The sequence below is a fragment of the Coregonus clupeaformis genome, chromosome 9 (genome assembly GCF_020615455.1).
Source record: "Coregonus clupeaformis isolate EN_2021a chromosome 9, ASM2061545v1, whole genome shotgun sequence".
Lineage (NCBI taxonomy): Eukaryota > Metazoa > Chordata > Actinopteri > Salmoniformes > Salmonidae > Coregonus > Coregonus clupeaformis.
In genome coordinates, this window is record NC_059200.1 from 48,928,231 (window position 1) to 48,954,343 (window position 26,113).

General features: G+C 43.5%; 1 pseudogene; it reads left to right on the plus strand.

The window, feature by feature from the left end:
- Positions 1-23,552, plus strand: part of LOC121574242 — a 37,029-nt pseudogene extending 13,477 nt beyond the window's left edge.
- The last annotated feature ends 2,561 nt before the right edge of the window (positions 23,553-26,113 follow it).

Here is a 26,113-nt window from a genome sequence, read left to right on the forward strand (position 1 = left end):
ATCCAGCCAAAGTGGGGATATCCAACATTTTTAATTTTTATTCAACCGCAACCTGTATTCAGAATGACTGCCATAGTTGGGAAGACTAAGATATGAGCATACCGCAAACATATAAACTGGAACAACCATTTCAGTAACAGGTGCAATAAGTAATAGTTTAGAAAAATGTATGTTATTTATATTTGAGTAGCATAAGATTAATTAATCAATTAATTCAAAAACATAGACATTGAAACAAGCATTTAAAAAAAAATCTACCTGCAGTACAGTTTACTGGGAAATATGATAATGATGGGCGTGGTTTTGGTTAAACTCTGGTTATTAACACCAACACTATGGTTCTTTTACAAAACTGAGTGTTAATTTAACTATTTACAGTGTTAATTTAACTACTGAATCAACACTAGAAATGTTACACCGAAAAATCAACACTAGTTAACACTGGCCAATTTGCTGTGTGCAATGAAAGGGACACATATGCAGGCTTCCATACATTTCAAGAACCTTTTAGAATTCTGAAGAACCGTAGATGCCACGTCAAGAACCCCACACTTAACTCAAAGGTTCTTTATCAGGCAAGAGTTCTCCAAGGAACTTTAAGAAGTTTCCATTTTAAATGTAAAATGGAAAGAATGAAAATCATTTTACATCAATGAATCAATGAATCAAAATGTTTTCTAAAGCCCTTTTTACATCAGCAGATGTCACAAAGTGCTTATACAGAAACCCAGCCTAAAACCCCAAACAGCAAGCCATGCAGATGTAGAAGCACAGTGGCTAGGAAAAACTCCCTATAAAGGCAGAAACCTAGAGAGGAACCAGGCTCTGAGTGGTCGCCAGTCCTCTTCTGGCATCAAATTGATATAAAATGGGTATGATTCTAGCTAGCCAGATATTGGTATGAAGGTTCCAGGAGTACAGTCCCTGACAAAGAGAGGGCCATACTGTACTTGTAGCTGCTGAATGTGGGTTAGTAACTTAGTACATTAACACTCCTATCATGTTCCACTTTCTCATCTGGATGTCTGCCAGAGCCTTTATTGTGGTGCTGAGCCCTGAATGGACGGAGCAAAAGCAGCAGCAGGAGAAAGAGACAGCAGCTAAATGGAGTCATTGCCTTTACGGAGCCTAACTGATTTGATTCTTTAGAGTTGTAACCCAATTATTCCCAGGCCACATGTTTTCAGAGCAGAGGCATTGCTGGGTGAAAGCCTTCTCGGTCTCTGCAGCCTGTAAGAAAAAAAAAGAAGAGACAAAAATGTCCTGTAAGTGTTATTCCATACGACTCACGTCCAAATATAGGGGCCATGAACGAGGGAAACCATAAATGGTGGTTATAACTAACATTTGAGGATAGACAGTAGACACAATGGGAATTTTCTTAAGCAACATCAGCTTCTCCAGGTGGAATGAAAATCATCTGAATGGCTTTCATCAAGATACTCACCAAGGTCCCTCCCATTAGAGAGAGAGAGAGAGAGAGAGAGAGAGAGAGAGAGAGAGAGAGAGAGAGTGAGAGTGAGAGAGAGAGAGAGAGAGAGAGATGATGGTCAGGGGAGGGTGCAGGGGTAATGTGGTTAGTGTACAGGGACGGGGCAATTAATGATGTGAAGCTGATTATACGGAGAACTGCACACACAGGTCACTATATCTCCCTTTACTCACCGTCCTTCTTCATCCCTCCCCTCCTCCTCCCTTCCACCCGAGGAGTCACCACAACAACCACAGTCCCTCCCCATCTAACCATATCAGAAACACTCTCTCAAAAGTCTGAGCATAGAAGGAATCTGATAACTCAGTAATTGTCCATCCTGGTTTATTCTAAATGCTTAACAAGTACTTTCTCAGGAGGACGTTGTTGAGAAATCGTGATGTATTGTTGAGATATCATCGCTTCGTTTCACAATAAGGGTGCAATGATATCTTTATTTGTAACTTGGCAAGTCATTCCAAATGTGATATCAAAAGAAAATAAACAGTTACCAAAGGATGACATAAGAAATGTGTGCAGGCGTTGGATCTGATTTGATTCCATTCTTACAGTATGTTGTGATTGTCATCATTGCTCATTGTCTCATCATGTTCTCATGCCATAGGCTACTACTCGCCCTCCTACTCACTTCTGGATCAAAATCTCCATCTAGTGGATATTGCATGCTGTTGCAAATGTCACCTGACTCACCAGGCTCTCTAAGAAGCATAGTCTTGTTATCTATGGTTGTGGTTCAGCTGTAAAACATCCAAACAAGGACAGTATGTCACCATGCACTGATTTTCTCTTTGGAATCACGTGGCGATAAGAGACATTGTGGTGTTTTGGCTTGGCCATGGATTCACCCTGGGCATAGGTGTGTTGTGTTGGTGGAAACAGGTTCATACATTTATATGCAGGCCTACAAGTTGAACTGTTCCCTTTCACAATGCCAGAGCACACATGACACATTCCAGATGAATAACCATATGGAGATGAATTGACATTTTTGACATGCGTTTTTCTGGATTTTTGTTGTTGTTATTCTGTCTCTCACTGTTCAAATAAACCAACCATTAAAATTATAGACTGATCATTTCTTTGTCAGTGGGCAAACGTACAAAATCAGCAGGGGATCAAATACTTTTTTCCCTCACTGTATATGTGTATGTGTATGTGTATGTATATATGTATATGTATATGTATGGAAGCTCTTTGCCACATTTTTCTCCCTCCTGAATCCTCCCCCCTCCTCTCTCTCTGTGGATGACTTCGTCAACCACTTTGAAAAGAAGGTTGACGACATCCGATCCTCGTTTGTTAAGTCTAATGACACTGCTGGTGACACTGCTGGTCCTGCTCACACTGCCCTACCCTATGCTTTGACTTCTTTCTCCCCTCTCTCTCCAGATAAAATCCTGCGACTTGTGACTGCAGGCCGCCCAACAACCTGCCCGCTTGACCCCATCCCCTCCTCCCTTCTCCAGACCATCTCCGGTGACCTTCTCCCCTACCTCACCTCGCTGATCAACTCATCCTTGACCGCTGGCCATGTCCCTTCCGTCTTCAAGAGAGCGAGAGTTGCTCCCCTTCTCAAAAAACCAACACTCGACCCCACTGATGTCAACAACTACAGACCAGTATCCCTTCTTTCTTTTCTTTCCAAAACTATTGAGCGTGCCGTCTTTAGCCAACTCTCTTGCTATCTCTCTCAGAATGACCTTCTTGATCCAAACCAATCAGGTTTCAGGACTGGTCATTCAACTGAGACTGCTCTTCTCTGTGTCACGGAGACTCTCCGCACTGCTAAAGCTAACTCTCTCTCCTCTGCTCTTGTCCTTCTAGACCTGTCTGCTGCCTTTGATACTGTGAACCATCAGATCCTCCTCTCCACCCTCTCCGAGCTGGGCATCTCCGGCGCGGCTCACTCCTGGATTGCGTCCTACCTGACCGGTCGCTCCTACCAAGTGGCGTGGCGGGAAGCTGTCTCCCGCACCACGTGCTCTCACCACTGGTGTCCCCCAGGGCTCGGTTCCTAGGCCCTCTCCTTTTCTCCCTATACACCAAGTCACTTGGCTCTGTCATATCCTCACATGGCCTTTCCTATCATTGCTACGCTGACGATACACAACTAATCTTCTCCTTTCCCCCCTTCTGATAACCAGGTGGCGAATCGCATCTCTGCATGTCTGGCAGACATATCAGTATGGATGACGGATCACCACCTCAAGCTGAACCCTGGCAAGACGGAGCTGCTCTTCCTCCCGGGGAAGGACTGCCCGTTCCATGATCTCGCCATCACGGTTGACAACTCCGCTGTGTCCTCCTCCCAGAGTGCGAAGAGCCTAGGCGTGACCCTGGACAACACCCTGTCGTTCTCCGCCAACATCAAGGCGGTGACCCGCTCCTGCAGGTTCATGCTCTACAACATTCGGAGAGTGCGACCCTGCCTTACACAGGAAGCGGCGCAGGTCCTGGTCCAGGCACTTGTCATCTCCCGTCTGGACTACTGCAACTCGCTGTTGGCTGGCCTCCCTGCCTGTGCCATTAAACCCCTACAACTCATCCAGAATGCCGCAGCCCGTCTGGTGTTCAACCTTCCCAAGTTCTCTCACGTCACCCCCCTCCTCCGCACACTCCACTGGCTTCCAGTTGAAGCTCGCATCCGCTACAAGACCATGGTGCTTGCCTATGGAGCAGTGAGGGGAACGGCACCTCTGTACCTTCAGGCTCTGATCAGTCCCTACACCCAAACGAGGGCATTGCGTTCATCCACCTCTGGCCTGCTGGCTCCCTTCCTCTGCGGAAGCATAGCTCCCGCTCAGCCCAGTCAAAACTGTTCGCTGCTCTGGCACCCCAATGGTGGAACAAGCTCCCTCACGACGCCAGGACAGCGGAGTCACTCACCACCTTCCGGAGACATTTGAAACCCCACCTCTTTAAGGAATACCTGGGATAGGATAAAGTATTCCTTCTAACCCCCCAAATTGTAAAGTGGTTATCCCACTGGCTATAGGGTGAACGCACCAATTTGTGAGTCGCTCTGGCTAAGAGCGTCTGCTAAATGACGTTAATGTGCCCTTGAGCAAGGCACTTAACCCTAATTGCTCCTGTAAGTCGCTCTGGATAAGAGCGTCTGCTAAATGACTAAAATGTAAATGTAAATATGTACAGTGGGGGAAAAAAGTATTTAGTCAGCCACCAATTGTGCAAGTTCTCCCACTTAAAAAGATGAGAGAGGCCTGTAATTTTCATCATAGGTACACGTCAACTATGACAGACAAAATGAGAATTTTTTTTCCAGAAAATCACATTGTAGGATTTTTTATGAATTTATTTGCAAATTATGGTGGAAAATAAGTATTTGGTCACCTACAAACAAGCAAGATTTCAGGCTCTCACAGACCTGTAACTTCTTCTTTAAGAGGCTCCTCTGTCCTCCACTCGTTACCTGTATTAATGGCACTTGTTTGAACTTGTTATCAGTATAAAAGACACCTGTCCACAACATCAAACAGTCACACTCCAAACTCCACTATGGCCAAGACCAAAGAGCTGTCAAAGGACACTAGAAACAAAATTGTAGACCTGCACCAGGCTGGGAAGACTGAATCTGCAATAGGTAAGCAGCTTGCTTAGCTTAGCTTAGCTTGTAAGCTCACGATGAACTTGTGCGTTGTGACCTGGCAGCTTCAGCACTAGCTGATGTCAGGTTTGATTGCCTAGAGCCTCTAGAGCTTGAGCTTGAGCACCGTGACCTGGTCTCCAACATGTTGTATGGGCTGCCCTCTACATCTGGATGCTGAAGGAAAGGCTGGGGTGTTACCTTGATCCTTTGGTTGTTGTATGATGAGCTTGGGTTACCTCCCTGTGATGATGTCTGAAGAGTCTGGCTGGATAGCGATGTGAAGAAGGGATCCACTCTTCCTGTGTCTGGGCCCATCGTGTAGTCAGTCTTTTTACTGTTCTGCCCTCACAATGTGTAAGCTACAAAGCTTGGCAGTCAGCTTACACTCTTCCAATAAAGAATCAGGAGGCATTGGTACCTTTTAAGAATCTTTAGTAGAAGCTATTTTGTTTTGTAAAACTGTAACAGATAAAGAAAGGAGAAAATGTATTAGAAAAGTCACTATATACATTCACACAAATGGATACAAATAAAGAACAGCATTTCTATCACGAGCTAGCAACAACAAAACAAGCCTAGCTAGCGAACATGATCATGCAGAAATGATGACAATTTACATCACAGGAAAGGTGCCACAAAACATATACACACAATCTAAGTGTCCATATAGCTTAATAACTATGCTTTAGCTCTGTAACAAGAGATATCTGAACACTTAAAATAGCTAGATACATCGAAAACACAAAGAAGCTAAATTCTGTCATGAAACGTTAGCTAGCATGCTAACACACAATGTTAAGAGAATAAGCAAAAGTTAGCGCAATTAGCTTAGCATAATCGGAATTTAGAAAACTAGAATAAACATGTAAAAAACATAAATATTCTAGAAATACAATTTGAATTAGTAAAAGCATTTTCTAATAACTCTAAAGTACTTACAGACTTATCTTTAACCAAGGCCTAGTAAGATGGAAAAATAGAGCTTGTCTGTCTGTTGTTGTTGCTCTGATTGTTCTGACAGGAAATACAGTGAGGGAAAAAAGTATTTGATCCCATGCTGATTCTGTACGTTTTCCCACTGACAAAGAAATGATCAGTCTATAATTTTAATGGTAGGTTTATTTGAACAGTGAGAGACAGAATAACAACAATGAAATCCAGAAAAAAGCATGTCAAAAATGTTATAAATTGATTTGCATTTTAATGAGGGAAATAAGTATTTGACCCCCTCTCAATCAAAAAGATTTCTGGCTCCCAGGTGTCTTTTATACAGGTAACGAGCTGAGATTAGGAGCACACTCTTAAAGGGAGTGCTCCTAATCTCAGATTTTTACCTGTATAAAAGACACCTGTCCACAGAAGCAATCAATCAATCAGATTCCAAACTCTCCACCATGGCCAAGACCAAAGAGCTCTCCAAGGATGTCAGGGACAAGATTGTAGACCTACACAAGGCTGGAATGGGCTACAAGACCATCGCCAAGCAGCTTGGTGAGAAGGTGACAACAGTTGGTGCGATGATTCGCAAATGGAAGAAACACAAAATAACTGTCAATCTCCCTCGGCCTGGGGCTCCATGCAAGATCTCCCCTCGTGGAGTTGCAATGATCATGAGAGTGGCACAGTGGTCTAAGGCACTGCTAGCAGTGCCACTAGAGATCCTGGTTCGAATCCAGGCTCTGTCGTAGCCGGCCGCGACTGGGAGACCCATGGGGCAGCGCACAATTGGCCCAGCGTCGTCCAGGGTAGGGGAGGGAATGGCCGGCAGGGATGTAGCTCAGTTGGTAGAGCATAGCGTTTGCAACGCCAGGGTTGTGGGTTCGATTCCCAAGGGGGGCCAGTATGAAAAATAAAAAAATTATGTATGCACTCACTAACTGTAAGTCGCTCTGGATAAGAGCATCTGCTAAAATGACTAAAATGTAAAAAAATGTAGAAAGAACGGTGAGGAATCAGCCCAGAACTACACAGGAGGATCTTGTCAATGATCTCAAGGCAGCTGGGACCATAGTCACCAAGAAAACAATTGGTAACACTCCTGCAGCGCCCGCAAGGTCCACCTGCTCAAGAAAGCACATATACAGGCCCGTCTGAAATTTGCCAATGAACATCTGAATGATTCAGAGGAGAACTGGGTGAAAGTGTTGTGGTCAGATGAGACCAAAATCGAGCTCTTTGGCATCAACTCAACTCGCCGTGTTTGGAGGAGGAGGAATGCTGCCTATGACCCCAGGAACACCATCCCCACCGTCAATCATGGAGGTGGAAACATTATGCTTTGGGGGTGTTTTTCTGCTAAGAGGACAGGACAACTTCACCACATCAAAGGGACGATGGACGGGGCCATGTACCGTTAAATCTTGGGTGAGAACCTCCTTCCCTCAGCCAGGGCATTGAAAATGGGTCGTGGATGGGTATTCCAGCATGACAATGACCCAAAACACACGGCCAAGGCAACAAAGGAGTGGCTCAAGAAGAAGCACATTAAGGTCCTGGAGTGGACTAGCCAGTCTCCAGACCATAATCCCATAAATCTGTGGAGGGAGCTGAAGGTTCGAGTTGCCAAACGTCAGCCTCGAAACCTTAATGACTTGGAGAAGATCTGCAAAGAGGAGTGGGACAAAGTCCCTCCTGTGATGTGTGCAAACCTGGTGGCCAACTACAAGAAACGTCTGACCTCTGTGATTGCCAACAAGGGTTTTGCCACCAAGTACTAAGTAATGTTTTGCAGAGGGGTCAAATACTTATTTCCCTCATCAAAATGCAAATCAATGTTTAACATTTTTGACATGCGTTTTCCTGGATTTTGTTGTTGTTATTCTGTCTCTCACTGTTCAAATAAACCTACCATAAAAATGATAGACTGATCATTTCTTTGTCAGTGGGCAAACGTACAAAATCAGCAGCGGATCAAATACTTTTTTCCCTCACTGTAGCTCTGAACCGAAAGTTTGCTAATTTTCTTTGCATTGGCTGCCAGCATCCTCCCAAATGGGTTTGTTGGTATTTAAATAGTGTTTGTAGGTGATACACCACCACACGAATGCTATATTTCTGAGGAGTATGATGTCAGTGAGATGTAGAATGTACAATGAATGGTGTGTCACAGCTTAGCTCTTGCTTAAGGCTCAAACTGGAGACAGTTAGAAACTTCTCTAACCTTAATATCATCCCAAATGTGGATATCAACGTGAGTGAAATTGAGCTGGAGAGTTGCTTGGACGGTTGGAAATACAGCAAAGAGGTCTACCAGTCAACAATTGTCACTGAGGTGAGTCAGGAATATTCATGATATACTTTCATTCTAACATGTAAAACATCACACATTTTACAGTACAAAACAATTGTCTAAAATCATATGTACACACCTTGTAATTCAGGTAAATTGGTAAATATGGAATGATAGCTATACAACAAGAAAATCTATCAGACTTTGTTTTTAAAGTTCAAGAAGTAGTTTTCTTGAAGTGTGTCGAGATGATGTCCATAAGTCCTCAAAATGGCATATGCAGCTTGACATGAAATGTGAAAATGTCAAGTTAACTTTTGAAGTGAGCTCAAGTTACATGTATTAAATATTAACTGTCTGCGATTGGGGAAAACAATCTTCTGTTGAAGAGCACAGATGGCGTAGCAATGCGGTCGTGTTCTTTGTTGTGTGTCCGTGTAAATAGCCAATTTTTTTTATATTTTTCGTACATATTTCCCTATCATACTTTTCATCCTTCTACTAAATATACTTTCCTGCAACCCGCCTCACTCAATGTGGAACGGATACTATTATTTACTCACCTTTATCTAGAATCTCCAGTTGAAACTAGCTAGCCAGCTAACTAGCTACTTGCTATTAGCCACCGTTAGCGGTTTTCACCCAGAACATCAGATTTTCTGCCAGAATAACTGAATCACTGGACCCTAACACCGGATCGCAACTAGCTAGCCACAACTGAATGGATGTTGCTGTAGGCTAATCACCAGTACCCCCGAAGCAAGCACCAGTTAGCCAGGATATGGGCCTGGCTCAAGGCTATCTACCTCTTTGTCTACCGGACGGGAGTAGCCAGCTAACTGGCTACTTGCTATTAGCAACCGTTAGCGGTTTTTCACCATTGTCCGTGGCCTGCACTACCTACCAGCCAGCTCTAGCCTGGACTATTATCGGCCAGTCTGCACTGTCTGCACAGCGCGTTATCGACCCAGAACATATCGGATTTTCTGCCGGAATCACTAAATCACTGGACCTTTAACACCTGATCATCGCAACTAGTGCTTCCTGCTCGCTGTGCTTTAGCACCAATTCAAACTGCTCTCGGACTCACATATTGCTGTTCACTGGACCTTATGATCACTCAGCTGCACAGCTGATGCATGCTGGACTGTTCCTTTACACGGTACCCTGTCCTGTTTATCTGTTTAGCCTCAACCCAAACTTTCATCGCCATTACCAGTTGTTGTCTTAGCTCTCTCTAATAACACCTGTGATTGCTTTATGCCTCTCTCCCATGTCAATATGCAATATGCTGTTCCAGTTAGTTCTTATTATACAATTTCAATATAAAACCCCAAGTCATTCTCAAACTGCCTCAAATAGCTCCTTTGTTCCACCCCCCATACATGCCGAGACCAGCTCAATCGGTGCCTCCAGTGATGCTATCTCTTTCATTGTTACCCAACGCTTAGGTTTACCTCCACTGTACTCATATCCTTCCATATCCTTGTCTGTACATAATGCCCTGAATCTATTCTACAACGCCCGGAAATCTGCCCCCTTTTTTGCTATTTTGCACCCCAGTATCTCTATTTGCACATAATCTCTTGCACATCTAGCATTCCAGTGTTAATACTAATTGTAATTATTTTGCACTATAGCCTATTTATTGCCTTACCTCCATAACTTGCTACATTTGCACACACTGTATATATATTTTCTGTTGTATTTTTTTGGACTTTATGTTTTTTTTACCCCATATGTAACTCTGTGTTGTTTTTATCGCACTGCTTTGCTTTATCTTGGCCAGGTCGCAGTTGTAAATGAGAACTTGTTCTCAACTGGCTTACCTGGTTAAATAAAGGTTAAATAAAATAAAAAAAATCTCAGTACCCAACGCACTAGAAGTTCTTAAAGCCATTAGCCGTATCCTTATTCTAGTCCTCCTCTGTTCCTCTGGTGATGTAGAGGCTAACCCAGGCCCTGCAGCCCCCAGTATCACTCCTACTCCCCAGGAGTTATCATTTGTTGACTTCTGTAACCGTAAAAGCCTTGGTTTTCTGTACGTTAACATCAGAAGCCTCCTTCCTAAGTTTGAGTTATTAATTGCGTTAGCACACTCCGCCAACCCTGATGTTCTAGCAGTGTCTGAATCCTGGCTTAGGAAGGCCACCAAAAATTCAGAAATGTCCATCCCCAACTACAACATTTTCCGTCTAGATAGAACTGCCAAAGGGGGTGGAGTTAGCCTGCAGAGCTCTATCATACTATCCAGGTCTGTGTCCAAACAGTTTGAGTTCCTACTTCTAAAAATCCACCTTTCCAGAAATAAGTCTCTCACTGTTGCTGCTTGCTACAGACCCCCCTCAGCCCCCAGCTGTGCCCTGGACACCATATGTGAATTGACTGCCCCCCAGTACTGCTTGGTGACCTAAACTGGGATATGCTTAACACCCCGGCCATCCTACCATCCAAACTAGATGCCCTCAATCTCACACAAATTATCAAGGAACCTACCAGGTACAACCCTAAATCCGTAAACATGGGCACCCTCATAGATAACATCCTGAGTAACTTACCCTCTAAATACACCTCCGCTGTCTTCAACCAGGATCTCAGCAATCACTGTCTTATTGCCTGCGTCCGTATCGGGTCCGCGGTCAAACGACCACCCCTCATCACTGTCAAACGCTCCCTAAAACACTTTAGCGAGCAGGCCTTCCTAATTGACCTGGCCCAGGTATCCTGGATGGATATCGATCTCATTCCGTCATTAGAGAATGCCTGGTTGTTCTTTAAAAGTGCTTTCCTCTCAATCTTAAATAAGCATGCCCCATTCAAAAAATTCAGAACTAAGAACAGATATAGCCCCTGGTTCTCCTCAGACTTGACTGCCCTTGACCAGCACAAAAACATCCTGTGGCGTACTGCATTAGCATCGAATAGCCCCCGCGATATGCAACTTTTCAGGGAAGTTAGGAACCAATATACACAAGCAGTTAGGAAAGCAAAGGCTAGCTTTTTCAAACAGAAATGTGCATCCTGTAGCACTAACTCCAAAAAGTTGTGGGACACTGTAAAGTCCATGGAGAATAAGAGCACCTCCTCCCAGCTGCCCACTGCACTGAGGCTAGGAAACACTATCACCACCGATAAATCTACAATAATCGAGAATTTCAACAAGCATTTTGCTACGGCTGGCCATGCTTTCCAGCTGGCTACCACTACCCCGGCCACCAGCTCTGCACCCTCCGCTGCAACTTGCTCATGCCCCCCCCGCTTCTCCTTCACACAAATTCAGACAGCTGATGTTCTGAAAGAGCTGCAGAATCTGGACCCCTACAAATCATCTGGGCTAGACAATCTGGACCCTTTCTTTCTAAAAATAGGGGCCGAAATTGTCGCAACCTCTCTTTCGTAACTTCTGAGATCCCCAGAGATTGGAAAGCTGCCGCGGTCATCCCCCTCTTCAAAGGGGGTGACACTCTAGATCCAAACTGTTACAGACCTATATCCATCCTGCCCTGCCTTTCGAAGTTTTTGAAAGCCAAATTCACAAACAGATCACCGACCATTTCGAATCCCACCGTACCTTCTCCACTATGCAATCCTGTTTCCGAGCTGGTCATGGGTGCACCTCAGCCACGCTCAAGGTTCTAAACTATATTATAACCGCGATCGATAATAGACAGTACTGTGCAGCCGTCTTCATCGACTTGGCCAAGGCTTTCGACTCTGTCAACCACCGCATTCTTATTGGCAGACTAAATAGCCTTGGTTTCTCAAATGACTGCCTCGCCTGGTTCACCAACTACTTCTCAGATAGTTCAATGTGTCAAATTGGAGGGCCTGTTGTCTGGACCCATGGCAGTCTCTATGGGGGTGCCACAGGGTTCAATTCTTGGGCCGACTCTTTTCTCTGTGTATATCAATGATGTCGCTCTTGCTGCTGGTGACTCTCAGATCCACCTCTACGCAGACGACACCATTTTGTATACATCTGGCCCTTCATTGGACACTGTGTTAACAAACCTCCAAATGAGCTTCAATACCATACAACACTCCTTCCGTAGCCTCCAACTGCTCTTAAACACTAGTAAAACTAAATGCATGCTCTTCAATCGAACGCTGCTGGCACCCGCCCACCCGACTAGAATCACTACTCTCGACGGGTCTGACCTAGAGTATGTGGACAACTACAAATACCTAGGTGTCTGGTTAGACTGTAAACTCTCCTTCCAGACTCACATTAAGCATCTCCAATCCAAAGTGAAATCTAGAATCGGCTTCCTATTTCGCAACAAAGCCTCCTTCACTCATGCTGCCAAACATGCCCTCGTAAAACTGACTATCCTACCGATCCTTGACTTCGGCGATGTCATTTACAAAATCACAGTGCCATCCGTTTTGTCACCAAAGCCCCATATACTACCCACCACTTTGACCTGTACGCTCTTGTTGGCTGGTCCTCACTACATATTCATCGTCAAACCCACTGGCTCCAGGCCATCTATAAATCACTGCTATGCAAATCTCCGCCTTATCTTAGCTCATTGGTCACCATAGCAACACCCACCCGTAGTATGCGCTCCAGCAGGTATATCTCACTGGTCATCCCCAAAGCCAACACCTCCTTTGGCCGCCATTCCTTCCAGTTCTCTGCTGCCAATGACTGGAACGAACTGCAAAAATCTCTGAAGCTGGAGACTCTTATCTCCCTCACTAACTTTAAGCATCAGTTGTCAGAGCACCTTACCGATCACTGCACCTGTACACAGCCCTTCTGAAATTAGCCCACTCAACTATCTCATCCCCATATTGTTATTTATTTTGCTCATCATCTCTATTTGCACATCTATCATTCCAGTGTTAATACTAATTGTAATTATTTTGCACTATGGCCTATTTATTGCCTTACCTCCATAACTTGCTACATTTGCACACACTAGATAGATTTTCTGTGGTATTTTTGACTTTATGTTTTGTTTTACCTTATGTAACTCTGTGTTGTTGTTTTTATCGCACTGCTTTGCTTTATCTTGGCCAGGTCGCAGTTGTAAATGAGAACTTGTTTTCAACTGGCTTACCTGGTTAAATAAAGGTAAAATAAAAAACAGTGTCACTGATTCTTTTGACAAATCATGATTTAGTGCACTGATTCCTTAGACAAATCAATGTTTGTGTTTGAAGTGGAGGCAGAGATTTTAAGTTTTTTAACCGGAAAGTTTGTAGTGCTTCTGTGGTGACGAGGGGACAAATCTTCTGTGTCTGCTAGTTCCGATTTTGACACTTTTGCCCCCAGAAGTAAATGAAGTGGCTACCCTCATGCTGGGCTGGGAGCAACATAGATCCATAGTCAAGGGTCCTCCAAGCCTACAAAGGCTTCCATCTTCTACACTGATTAGTAGCTGATCTGTCGGTCCCTAATGGTTTGTTTCGCAGTGGGACCTGGTATGTGACAATGAGTACAAACAGCCTCTGACTTCCTCAATATACTTCTGTGGTGTTCTGGTGGGAACCTTTATCACAGGACAGCTGTCCGACAGGTGTGTATGACAAAGACAAGTTCGGAAAGTACAAAGAAACATCACATGAATAAGTACTTCTGTGGTTCTTACATTGAGTTGTGAAAATAAAATATATAATTGTAAGAGGCTAGTAGGAAGTCCAAACAAAAGGCAGTGTCTTTGTCAGCTGCTACAGAATCACAGTTTTCATAGAATGTCATCAATACAACAGTGAATAATCAGTGTGTCCTTGGTCCTTATATATCCAGTCTGGCGTCAACCACGATCAACAGATATGAGAATAGTCCATAACAAGTCTAGTGACCATCAACCGGCACCTTGAGTGTTACAAACACTGGAAATCATGTGTATTACAGAAATTGAAAATATATTAACATGCTTAACATTGTGTTAATCACTCTAAACTGAATATGAAGTTTAGTGATCTTAAACATCCCCATTAAAATCATGCAATACAAAGGATGTTATGATTTGACAGTTCATAGATTTTATTTGGATTGGAGCACTTCACAAGGAATACTTTTCTTACTGCCATATCTTCACTGTGTATCTTTTAAATTCCATTAATAGGCTAAAATCAGGGATGGGCAACTCCAGTCCTTGGAGGCCTGATTGGTGTCACACTTGCCCCATCCCCAGCTAACACACCTGACTCCAATAATCAACTAATCATGATCTTCAGTTTAGAATGTAATTAGTTTAATCAGCTGTGTTTGCTATGGATTGGGGAAAAGTTTGACACCACTCTGGCCCCTGAGGACTGGAGTTGCCCATCCCTGGAAATAATAAGCCCATTAGAGTTGTTCATAACTTGTTATACCACAAATATATGGACTCATCAACCCAGACTTTTGACAGGTTCGGAAGAAGGCCGGTGCTCTTTTCCATGATGGTATTACAGACTGTAGCCATATTCACCCGGGTATTCTCCCCAAGCTGGGAGGCATTCAGCGCCATCTTCTTATTTGTGGGCTTTGGTGGATTCTCCAACTATGTGGTAGCTTATGTGTTAGGTTTAAGACAAACTTTAATAAAAAATTAACTTCCATTAATTCCTAACAGCCCAACTTCAGATTTATCCAGTAAGCACAAATTACACAATACACCTTTTACCTGTGTGCTGGTTGGTGTCTGCAGGATCCGAGATTCTGAGCGTGTTCATGGGATCTGGTTTGGGCCAAATGTTCATACCAGCGGTGGCCTACTTCATCCGTGATTGGAGGTGTCTTCTGGTGCCCATGGCAGGTTCTGGACTGATGTACATCCCCCTCTGGTGGTCAATTGATGAATTGAGGACCCTCAACACGGTCTAGTTGAGGACATGGTCTAACTGTCCTACCTACTGCATGTTTGATTTGCACAGGTTAATCCCAGAGTCTCCCAGATGGCTGCTCTCTCAGGGAAGAGTGGAGGAGGCTGAGGCCATAATGAGAGATGCTGCCAGGAGGAACAGAGTTGAAGCACCAGAGGTAATCTTCACTCCCATTGAGGTAAGCAATTACCTTTAGTGAATAGGTCTAGATTTGAGGCTAACATAAAAGGTCACACATGCACTATAGCTACAAATAAAAAAATGGATACAGCGACAATTAGGCCTATGTGACAAGTGAATTTGGGCTACACCTCAAAAACACAGCAAAATTGAGGTTGGAAGGGGGGAAATCCTAAGGTGGAAAGAGAATGTGCATTGCTAACTTGGAAGCTTTTAAACTTACAGTATTTCTCTCCTACAATAGATTGAGGTTGCCCGTGAAAATTGTGGTCCTCTGTAGCTCAGCTGGTAGAGCACGGCGCTTATAACGCCAAGGTAGTGGGTTCGATCCCCGGGACCACCCATACACAAAAATGTATGCACGCACGACTGTAAGTCGCTTTGGATAAAAGCGTCTGCTAAATGGCATATTATTATTTATTATTAAAATATGGACAAGAAATATAATTTCTTGGACATCCTACAGAGCTGCAACATGGTCTCAATTATACTAATTTGTTCTCTTCTGTGGTAAGTCGTTGTGATGAGTGTGATGGAAGGAGTCAGGCGCAGGAGGGTAATCACCGAATACAGAGTTTCTTCCTTAGTGGACACACAAATACGCTCAAATAGCGAACAACGAAACAGGCACTGGGGAAACTCTCATCCCAGTCAAATACACTGTAACGGTAGAATCCAATAATACATAGGCACAGGGGGAAATCTACCCTGGCAACAAAATGTACGAGTAGCTCCACCGAGCTACACTACTCTCACAAATAACAATCACCCACAAGGACAAGGGGGCAGAGGGAACACTTATACACGGACTAATGAGGGTGTTAGAACCAGGTGTGTGTGATTGATAAGACAAGACAAAGGTGATGATGATTGGGGCGGCAGTGGTTAGTAAGCCGAAACCTGCCCGAACAAGGAGGGGAGGCAGCCTCGACTGAAGTCGTGACAGTCGTGCTCTCCACTGCATTATAGTTGTATTCCTAGATATGTTTAAGATACCAGAGTCTTATCACTCATTAAAGATAGACTCTTCTTTATGATATTGCCACGAGCAGCACCGCACATTTTGCTCTCAGTCACACAGAGTATCTATGCATGTGCACGAGTGCCTTTTTAGTCAGCATGCTAGGCTAGTTTATGCTTAGCAGCCCGTTGGATTCCATGACCAAACATTATATAGTAGTCCCGTGTAGCTCAGTTGGTAGAGCATGGTGTTTGCAACGCCAGGGTTGTGGGTTCGTTTCCTACGGGGGACCAGTATGAAAAAAAATAATTATGCACTCACTGACTGTAAGTCGCTCTGGATAAGAGCGTCTGCTAAATGACTAAAAAAAATGTTAAAATGTAGTAGCTGCAGGAAGTGTTGTGGAATCCAATGGGCTGCTTTAGCATGAGCTAGCCTTGCCCATTCATAGAAAGTAATGCTAGCACGATAGAATGTAGTCACATACATGTGTGACCGACTGGCTCGATTCGGTCTTATGTAGCAAAATTTGAAATTGTGTTTTTTACATTGGATAAAAGTAGCGACTCAGAGCTATAAAATGGTATATCATACACTACAGTTGAGGAACAATGGTAAAGTCATTCTGCTTTGAAAGTTGATAAACTTGTAACCCCACTTTTGAGAAAATGAATGTTTTGGTACACCTATTGGAGAGCTCTTCTTTGTCTACACCCATTCAGCATCATTCACACCCTCTTAAGCCTAAGCCCCACCTATGTCTTTATGGATTCACATGTGAGGCCATGTACTAAACAACCAAAGATTTCAAGACTAAAGGCTGGTTTATACTATGTCTATCGACAGTTGTTGCCGTGACATCATGAACATTCTATTGTCGTCCGACATCAAACTTGTCATTGTCGTTATGAAAAAATATGAACACAAAAACTACAGGCTGCATGACATCAGCAGCCTGGTGGTCTAAAATAGCATAACTGATGTATTTTAACACCAATAAACCCAACCGTTTAAAAAATAATTGAAAATATGTCAATCTAGCAAACCAGGCAACTAAAAGCAACTTTTGGTTTGTTTCTAGCTTGTTAGCTAGCTAGCTAACGTTAAGTTAGCTGGCTAGCTAGTTCAAATAATGACCATATCATATACAGTAGCTGACAATGTCTTCACTTTAACTCATTTGTATTCATTATTACAAGAAAATATACTCACAACAAGATCATTATTTAGAAGTTAATGGTGAGCTAATTACAGAAAATAGCTTATGGTGGTGAGTGTGACGAAATAAGAACAGGGCATTCTACCGGAGAACTTTATAATTTGGACACTGTCTCTTTGGCCTAACGTTATATCCTAATTTGACTTTGGTGCAGGTCATGTTGTTCTTCACATTACCGTCTCTGGTAAACACATAGTATATAAAATATAACCAACGTTTATTTGTCACATACAGAAGATGTAAACGGTACAGTGAAATGGTTACTTTTGTTTAGACATCTAGCTAGCTAGCTAAACAATTAACCATAATCCCAACTCATAACATTACTACTCTGCATGAATCTGCAGGTAGCTAACCAACTAGGTTCAATGTTAGCTAGCTAGATAACATTAGGCTATAACTAGCAATGCAAATGGCTCTGAGATACAAATAACATTAATACACAGATCATACAAGTAACATTAGCTAGCGAGCCAGCCAGCATTAGCAAGTTAGCTAACAGTACGCTTTAACTTACAATGAAAACAACTTTCTGACTAAATTAGAAATGTATATCTGAAAATGTAGCTAGCTAGACTCTTTTACCCGTATACATGGATGAACGCTTCTCCCTCTCTGTTACGGATGCCATGGTTTCCCTTAGTTTGAAGATGTAATCCGGAGACAGGTGTTTTATACAACAGCAGCATTCTGTGTGTTCTCTTTTCGACTCCCTCTGCATATTTGCAATCAAACGTCAGAATTTTCTCAATTTCTTTAGCTATCATATTCTAATTCCACTGGGCATTCCACTGATTTCAAAACCCGGTCCTCCAGAAAGTGGAGAGCAACACTTTTGCAATTCTGCGATGTGATATTTTTTTTTTTTTTTAAGCGAGTTAGAAAGGATTACCTACACATACTGACCAGCTCATGTTATAGACAGAAGCGTGCTACATGGTAGACCAATCCGAACTCATCTCTCAGCATGTCCAGCCTCATCCATTGTCATGAAAACAGCCGAGGCTGCCCCTCCTCCTTGCTCAGGCAGGCTTCGGCGTTCGTCGTCACCGGAGTACTAGCTGCCACCGATCGATGTTTCTGTGTTACACTAGTCTTGTCTTTATTATTCACACCTGTTACCCATTATGCTTATATGTTTCCCTATAATTACCTCTGTTTTCCCTGCTGGGTTTGTGCATCATTGTCCGTTGTTTTACGTCGTTTGGTGAGCTGTTGTTCTGCTCTTCCCTGCGTGGAGGGTTTGTTATGGTTTACTTTTGTTTTAGTAAATCCATTCATTTCTCAGTTCTGTGTCCTGCGGCTGATTCCGTTACACCACTTCACCCAGACATTGACATCCATTCATTATCTCAGCCAATCATGGCTAGCGGGAAGGTTCCTGTCTTTTTCTGTGGTTAAACCTCTTAATTTAACAATTGTATTTGTATTTACAGATGGCATACAAGTTTGTTATTAAGGCACATGAAAGATCACCTGTTCGAGATGGCATTTCTGCCACAAAACCCATTTTGATAAAAAAATAAAATAATGTTTTACGTTCAAATGCCTCTCCTGTGAAGTAGTGATGCACAACATATTTCCTGAAACAAGTCACATACTGTATCTGAAGTGTACGAATAATGCCCCGATGCTCCTACACTGCCCCAACTCTCTGTCTAAATGTTAATACGCCTTGGTTGCAATATGGTTTTAGAAACATCTGGAACGTAACTTTCATATTACTACACACCTTTATAACACGATTCCTACACGGCCATATTTCCAAGTTACAGCTTGTTTATGTAAGAGAGGGGCGACCACCTGTTCTAATTAGCTATGTAACGTCTCCGAACACCTGTGTGTACCGGAAAAGAATGCCAGAAAAGTGTTTTAACTAAAAATATTGTAACTGAAAAATACTATCAGCTGCAACTGTGTTAAAACAGTGTACAGTAAGTGTATATTTTGCATTTGTAAAAGGATTTTGGTCTTTATAGTTCTATCCGTTTTTCTTCGTATTATCTTCAGAAAATTGGCATGTCAGATTGGCCTTGGCGGCGCCGGAGAGGATGGCTGCCGTTTTATGGGCTCTTAACAAACCGTGCTATTTTGTTTGTTTTTTCGCATTGTTTGTAACTTATTTTGTACATGATGTTGCTGCTACTGTCTCTTATGACCCAAAAGAGCATCTGGACATCAGAACAGCGATTACTCACCTTGAACTGGACTAATAATTTTTCTTTAATGAGTCGGACGAGAGGGATTTGCTCCAGACACCCGACAGGGCCCTCATCCCCATCATTCACAGTAGAAAGAGAAGGAGATATCGCAGAAGGAGATCGGGGTGCCTGGTAAGGAGCTGGCGACGAGTGGCTAATCTGCCTTTGCCATCGGTACTATTGGCCAACGTACAATCACTTGATAATGAAGTGGACGACCTACAAGCACGTATATCCTACCAACGGGACATTAAAAACGGTAATATCTTATGTTTCACAGAGTCGTGGCTGAACAACGACACGAATATCATACAGCTGGCATGTTATACACTGTATCGGCAGGATAGAACAGCAGCCTCTGGTAAGACAAGGGGTGGCAGTCTATGTATATTTGTAAACAAAAGCTGGTGCACGATATCAAAGAAAGTCTCAACGTTTTGCTCGCCTGAGGTATAGTATCTCATGATAAGCTGTAGACCACACTATCTACCAAGAGAGTTTTCATTTATATTCTTCGTAGTTGATTATTTACCACCACAAACCGACGCTGACACTAAGACCGCACTCAATTAACTGTATACGGCCATAAGCAAACAGGAAAACACTCATCCAGAGGCGGCACTCCTAGTGGTCGGGGACTTTACTGCAGGGAAACTTACATCCGTTTAACCTAATTTCTACCAGCATGTTAAATGTGCAACCAGAGGGAAAAAACTCTAGACCACCTTTACTCCACACACAGACACACATACCAAGTTCTCCCTCGCCCTCCATTTGGCAAATCTGACCATAATTATATCCTCCTGATTCCTGCTTACAAGCACAAACTAAAGCATCAGTGACTTGGTCAATAAAAAAGTGGTCAGATGAAGCAGATGCTAAGCTACAGGACTGTTTTGCTAGCACAGACTGGAATATGTTCCGGGATTCTTCCGATGGCATTGAGGAGTACACCACATCAGTCACTGGCTTCATCAATAAGTGCATCGATGACGTCGTCCCCACAGCGACTGTACGTACATACCCCAACCAGAAGCCATGGATTAAAGGCAACATCCGCACTGAGCTAAAGGGTAGAGCTCCCACTTTCAAGGATCGAGACTCTAACCCGGAAGCTTAGAAGAAATCCCGCTACGCCCTTCGACGAACCATCAAACAGGCAAAGCTTCAATACAGGACCAAGATCGAATCGTACTACACCGGCTTCGACGCTCGTCGGATGTGGTAGGGCTTGCAAACTATTACAGACTACAAAGGAAAGCACAGTCGCGAGCTGCCCAGTGACACGAGCCTACCATACGAGCTAAATTACTTCTATGCTCGCTTCGAAGCAAGTAACACTGAAACATGCATGAGAGCATCAGCTGTTCCAGACGATCAAGCTCTACGTAGCCGACGTGAGTAAGACCTTTAAACAGGTCAACATTCACAAGGCCGCAGGGCCAGACGGATTACCAGGACGTGTACTCCGAGCATGCGCTGACCAACTGGCTGATTCTGTAATATCATCATGTTTCAAGCAGAACACCATAGTCCCTGTGCCCAAGTACACTAAGGTAACCTGCCTAAATGACTACCGACCCATAGCACTCACATCTGTAGCCATGAAGTGCTTTGAAAGGCTGGTCATGGCTCACATCAACACCATTATCCCAGAAACCCTAGACCCACTCAATTTGCATACCGGCCCAACACATCCACAGATGATGCAATCTCTATTGCGCTCCACACAGCCCTTTCACACCTGGACAAAAGGAACACCAATGTGAGAATGCTATTCATTGACTACAGCTCAGCGTTCAACACCATAGTGCCCTCAAAGCTCATCACTAAGCTAAGGACCCTGGGACTAAACACCTCACTCTGCAACTATATCCTGGACTTGCTGACGGGCTGCCCCCAGGTGGGAAGGGTAGGTAACAACACATCCGCCACGCTGATCCTCAACACGGGGCCCCTCAGGGGTGCGTGCTCAGTCCCCTCCTGCACTCCCTGTTCACTCATGACTGCATGGCCAGGCACGACTCCAACACCATCATTAAGTTTGCAGATGACACAACAGTGGTAGGCCTGATCACCGACAACGACGAGACAGCCTATAGGGAGGAGGTCAGAGACCTGGCCGTTCGGGAGGAGGTCAGAGACCTCCCTCAATGTGATCAAGACAAATGAGATGATTGTGGACTACAGGAAAAAGAAGAGGACCGAGCACGCCCCCATTCTCATCGACGGGGCTGTAGCGGAGCAGGTTGAGAGCTTCAAGTTCCTTTGTGTCCACATCACCAACAAATTAACATGGTCCAAGCACACCAAGACAGTCGTGAAGAGGGCACGACAAAACCTATTCCCCCTAAGGAGACTGAAAAGATTTGGCATGGGTTCTTAGATCCTCAAAAGGTTATACGGCTGCACCATCGAGAGCATCCTGACTGGTTGCATCACTGCCTGGTATGGCAACTGCTCGGCCTTCGACCGCAAAGCACTACAGAGGGTAGTGCGTACGGCCCAGTACGTCACTGGGGCCAAGCTTCCTGCCATCCAGGACCTCTATACCAGGTGGTGTCAGAGGAAGGCCCTAAAAATTGTCAAAGACTCCAGCCACCCTAGTCATAGACTGTTCTCTCTGCTACCTCACTGCAAGCGGTACCGGAGTGCCAAGTCTAGGTCCAAGAGGCTTCTAAACAGCTTCTACCCCCAAGCCACAAGACTCCTGAACATCTAATCAAATGGCTACCCAGACTATTTGCATTCAGACATTTATTTCACAGCAATTTATGACTTGTTGGTCTCATCATTTTATTAATATCAGACTATTATCAATCATCATATTGTTATTAATATCATAATTTTAACCCATTACTTGACCTGGGTTACATGTACCACAACCAGTATTTGCAATCTTAGAGAGCTATAAATACTGTATGCTGACTGCTGATTGCAGTATTTATGTCCTTGTCCTCTTGTCCCTTTAGGATGGTCATCACCATGGCCTACTATGCACTGCTATTCAATACCACAAACCTGCATGGGGATTCCTATATCAACTTCTTCCTGTCTGCAGTTGTAGAAGTGCCAGCCTATATAATCGCTATGTTACTGCTGAAATGTTGCTATCGAAGATTCTGCCAGTCATCAACTCTGTTTCTTGGCGGTTCTGTTATTCTCTTCATCCAGATTGTCCCAGCAGGTAATATTAAAATGTCATCTCTAGTCTAGGGGACACACTATATTATGTTCAGTTCATTATTAACAAAGCAATGTAAAAGCCATAAGTGTTTCCTACTTCACATAATTAAATACTGTTTTATTTGTGTGAAAAAATGAGCTCTTCATGGCCATTTGATATGCGTGTGTGAAAGTCAAGTATGTCTTGTCAGAGCTCTGATACAAGATATTAACCCCTGGCTAAAGTCGCCCCTCATATCTCCCTGGAGTGGCCATCTTCCTGGAGATGGTGGGGAAGTTTGGCATCACCGCAGCGTTCTGTGTGGTGTAAGCCGTCACGTCGGAGCTCTTCCCCACTGTGGTGAGGAACATGGCCATGGGGGCGTGTTCCATGGCAGCACGCATAGTCACCATCTCCCCCTTCATCATCTACCTCGGTAAGACTAATCATTCAGGTAATCAATCAGTTAATTAATCAATCAATGTCAATATTGGACTGTTAACAAAGTGTATCTATCTAATCTTGCTCTCTTTTACCAGGTAATTACTACAAGTATCTGCCATATATTTTGATTGGGAGTCTGGCTGTGTTATCCGGGCTACTGTGTTTCATTCTACCAGAGAGATTTGGATAAGTCTCCCTGAGACAATACCACAGATGCAGAACCTTAGAGGGTAATTCATGTATTTCATAGGTGTTATAATAGTTAATAGCATATGGTAATGTTTCATAGCTTGTTCTTATGATGGCATAATGATACTAACAACAATAATGAAAACAACAATGTTTATTAATATCATAATTGCAGCAATTATCATTAGGAATAGTATTAGAATTATAATAACAATTGTAGTAGTAGTAGGTTGCAAGTATATGTTATATAATGTGCTACACTTATACATCTCTCATTTTGCAATAAGTTCGGAAGTAAGAAGAAAACTGCAAATACAAGTAACAATCCCATTGTAGAAAAATAAGAAAGATTTTAACTGACTCACTTTGTTACTTCCCACAAGACACTGTACATAATAAAGGTTTTTAATGAAAATGTTTTTATTTATATCTCATATGTCATTATTCATATACACTGAGTGTACAAAACATTAGGAACATCTTCCTAATATTGAGTTGCACCCCCTTTTGCCCGCAGAGCAGCCTCAATTTGTCGGGGCATGGACTACAAGGTGTCGAAAGCGTTCCACAGGGATGCTGGCCCATGTTGACTCCATTGCTTCCCACTGTTGTGGTTGGCTGGATGTCCTTTGGGTGGTGGACCATTCTTAACACACACAGGAAACTGTTGAGCATGAAAAACCCAGCAGTGTTGCAGTTCTTGACACACTCAAACTGGTGTGGCTGGCACCTACTACCATACCCCGTTGAATGGCACTTCAATCTTTTGTCTTGCCCATTCAAGTCTCAACTGTCTCAAGGCTTAAAAATCCTTCTTTAACCTGTCTCCACCCCTTCATCTACACTGATTGAAGTGGATTTAACAGCTGACATCAATAAGGGATCACAGGATTCACCTGGTCAGTCTATGTTATGGAAAGAGCAGGTGTTCTTAATGTTTTGTACAATCAGTGTATATACAGTGGTTTCGGAAAGTATTCAGACCCCTTGACATTTTCCACATTTTGTTACGTTACAGCCTTATTCTAAAATGGATTAAATAAATACAAATCCTCAGCAATCTACACACAATACCCCATAATGACAAAGTGAAAACAGGTTTTTATAAATGTCTGCTAATTTATTAAAAATAAAAAACAGAAATACCTTATTTACTTCAGTATTCAGACCCTTTGCTATGAGACAAGAAATTGAGCTCAGGTGCATCCTGTTTCCATTGGAAAGGCACACACCTGTCTATATAAGGTCCCACAGTTGACAGTGCATGTCAGAGCAAAAACCAAGCTATGAGGTCAAAGGAATTGTCAGTAGAGCTCCAAGACAGGATTGGGGAAGGGTACCAAAACATTTCTGAAACTTTGAAGGTCTTCAAGAACACAGTGGACTCCATCATTCTTAAATGGAAGAAGTTTAGAACCACCAAGACTCTTCCTAGAGCTGGCCGCCCGGCCAAACTGAGCAATCGCGGGAGAAGGGCCTTGGTCAGGGAGGTGACCAAGAATCCGACAGAGCTCCAGAGTTCCTTTGTGGAGATGGGAGAACCTTCCAGAAGGACAACCATCTCTGCAGCACTCCACCAATCAGGCCTTTATGGTAGAGTGGCCAGACAGAAGCCACTCCTCAGTAAAAGGCACAACCCGCTTGGAGTTGAACAAAGGGCACCTAAAGACTCAGCATGAGAAACAAGATTCTCTGGTCTGATGAAACCAACATTGAACTATTTGGCTTGAATACCAAGCGTCACGTCTGGAGGAAACCTGGCATCATCCCTTCGGTGAAGCATGGTGGTGTCAGCATCATGCTGTGGGGATGTTTTTCAGCGGCAGGGACTGGGAGACTAGTCAGGATCGAGGCAAAGTACAGAGAGATCCTTGATGAAAACCTGCTCCAGAGCGCTCAGGACCTCAGACTGGGGCGAAGGTTCACCTTCCAACAGGACAACGACACTAAGCACACAGCCAAGACAACGCAGGAGTGGCTCCGGGACAAGTCTCTGAATGTCCTTGAGTGGCCCAGCCAGAGCCCGGACTTGAACCCGATCTAACATCTCTGGAGAGACCTGAAAATAGCTGTGCAGCGACGCTCCCCATCCTACCTGACAGAGCTTGAGAGGATCTGCAGAGAAGAATGGGAGAAACTCCCCAAATACAGGTGTGCCAAGCATGTAGCATCATACCCAAGAAGACTCAAGGCTGTAATCGCTACCAAAGGTGCTTCAACATAGTACAGAGTAGAAGGTCTGAATACTTATGTAAATGTAATATTTTTTATTTATTTGTATACATTTGCAAACATTTCTGAACCTGTTTTTTGCTTTGTCATCATGGTGTATTGTGTGTAGATTGATGAGGGAAAAAACAATTTAATCAATTTTAGAATAATGCTGATACCTTACAAAATGTGGAAAAAGTCAATGGGTCTGAATACTTTCCGAAGGCAATGTATTTACAATATCATCACTAATAGGCTTACATCTACATTTCCTGAGCTGATCAAATATACAGTCAAATATACAGTCAAAGCTGGTTATATAGAAGCAAATAGTTTCCATGCCAGAGCCCTCCCCCCACTGGATCACAACTAAAAGCGAAAGTAAAACTGGCTGC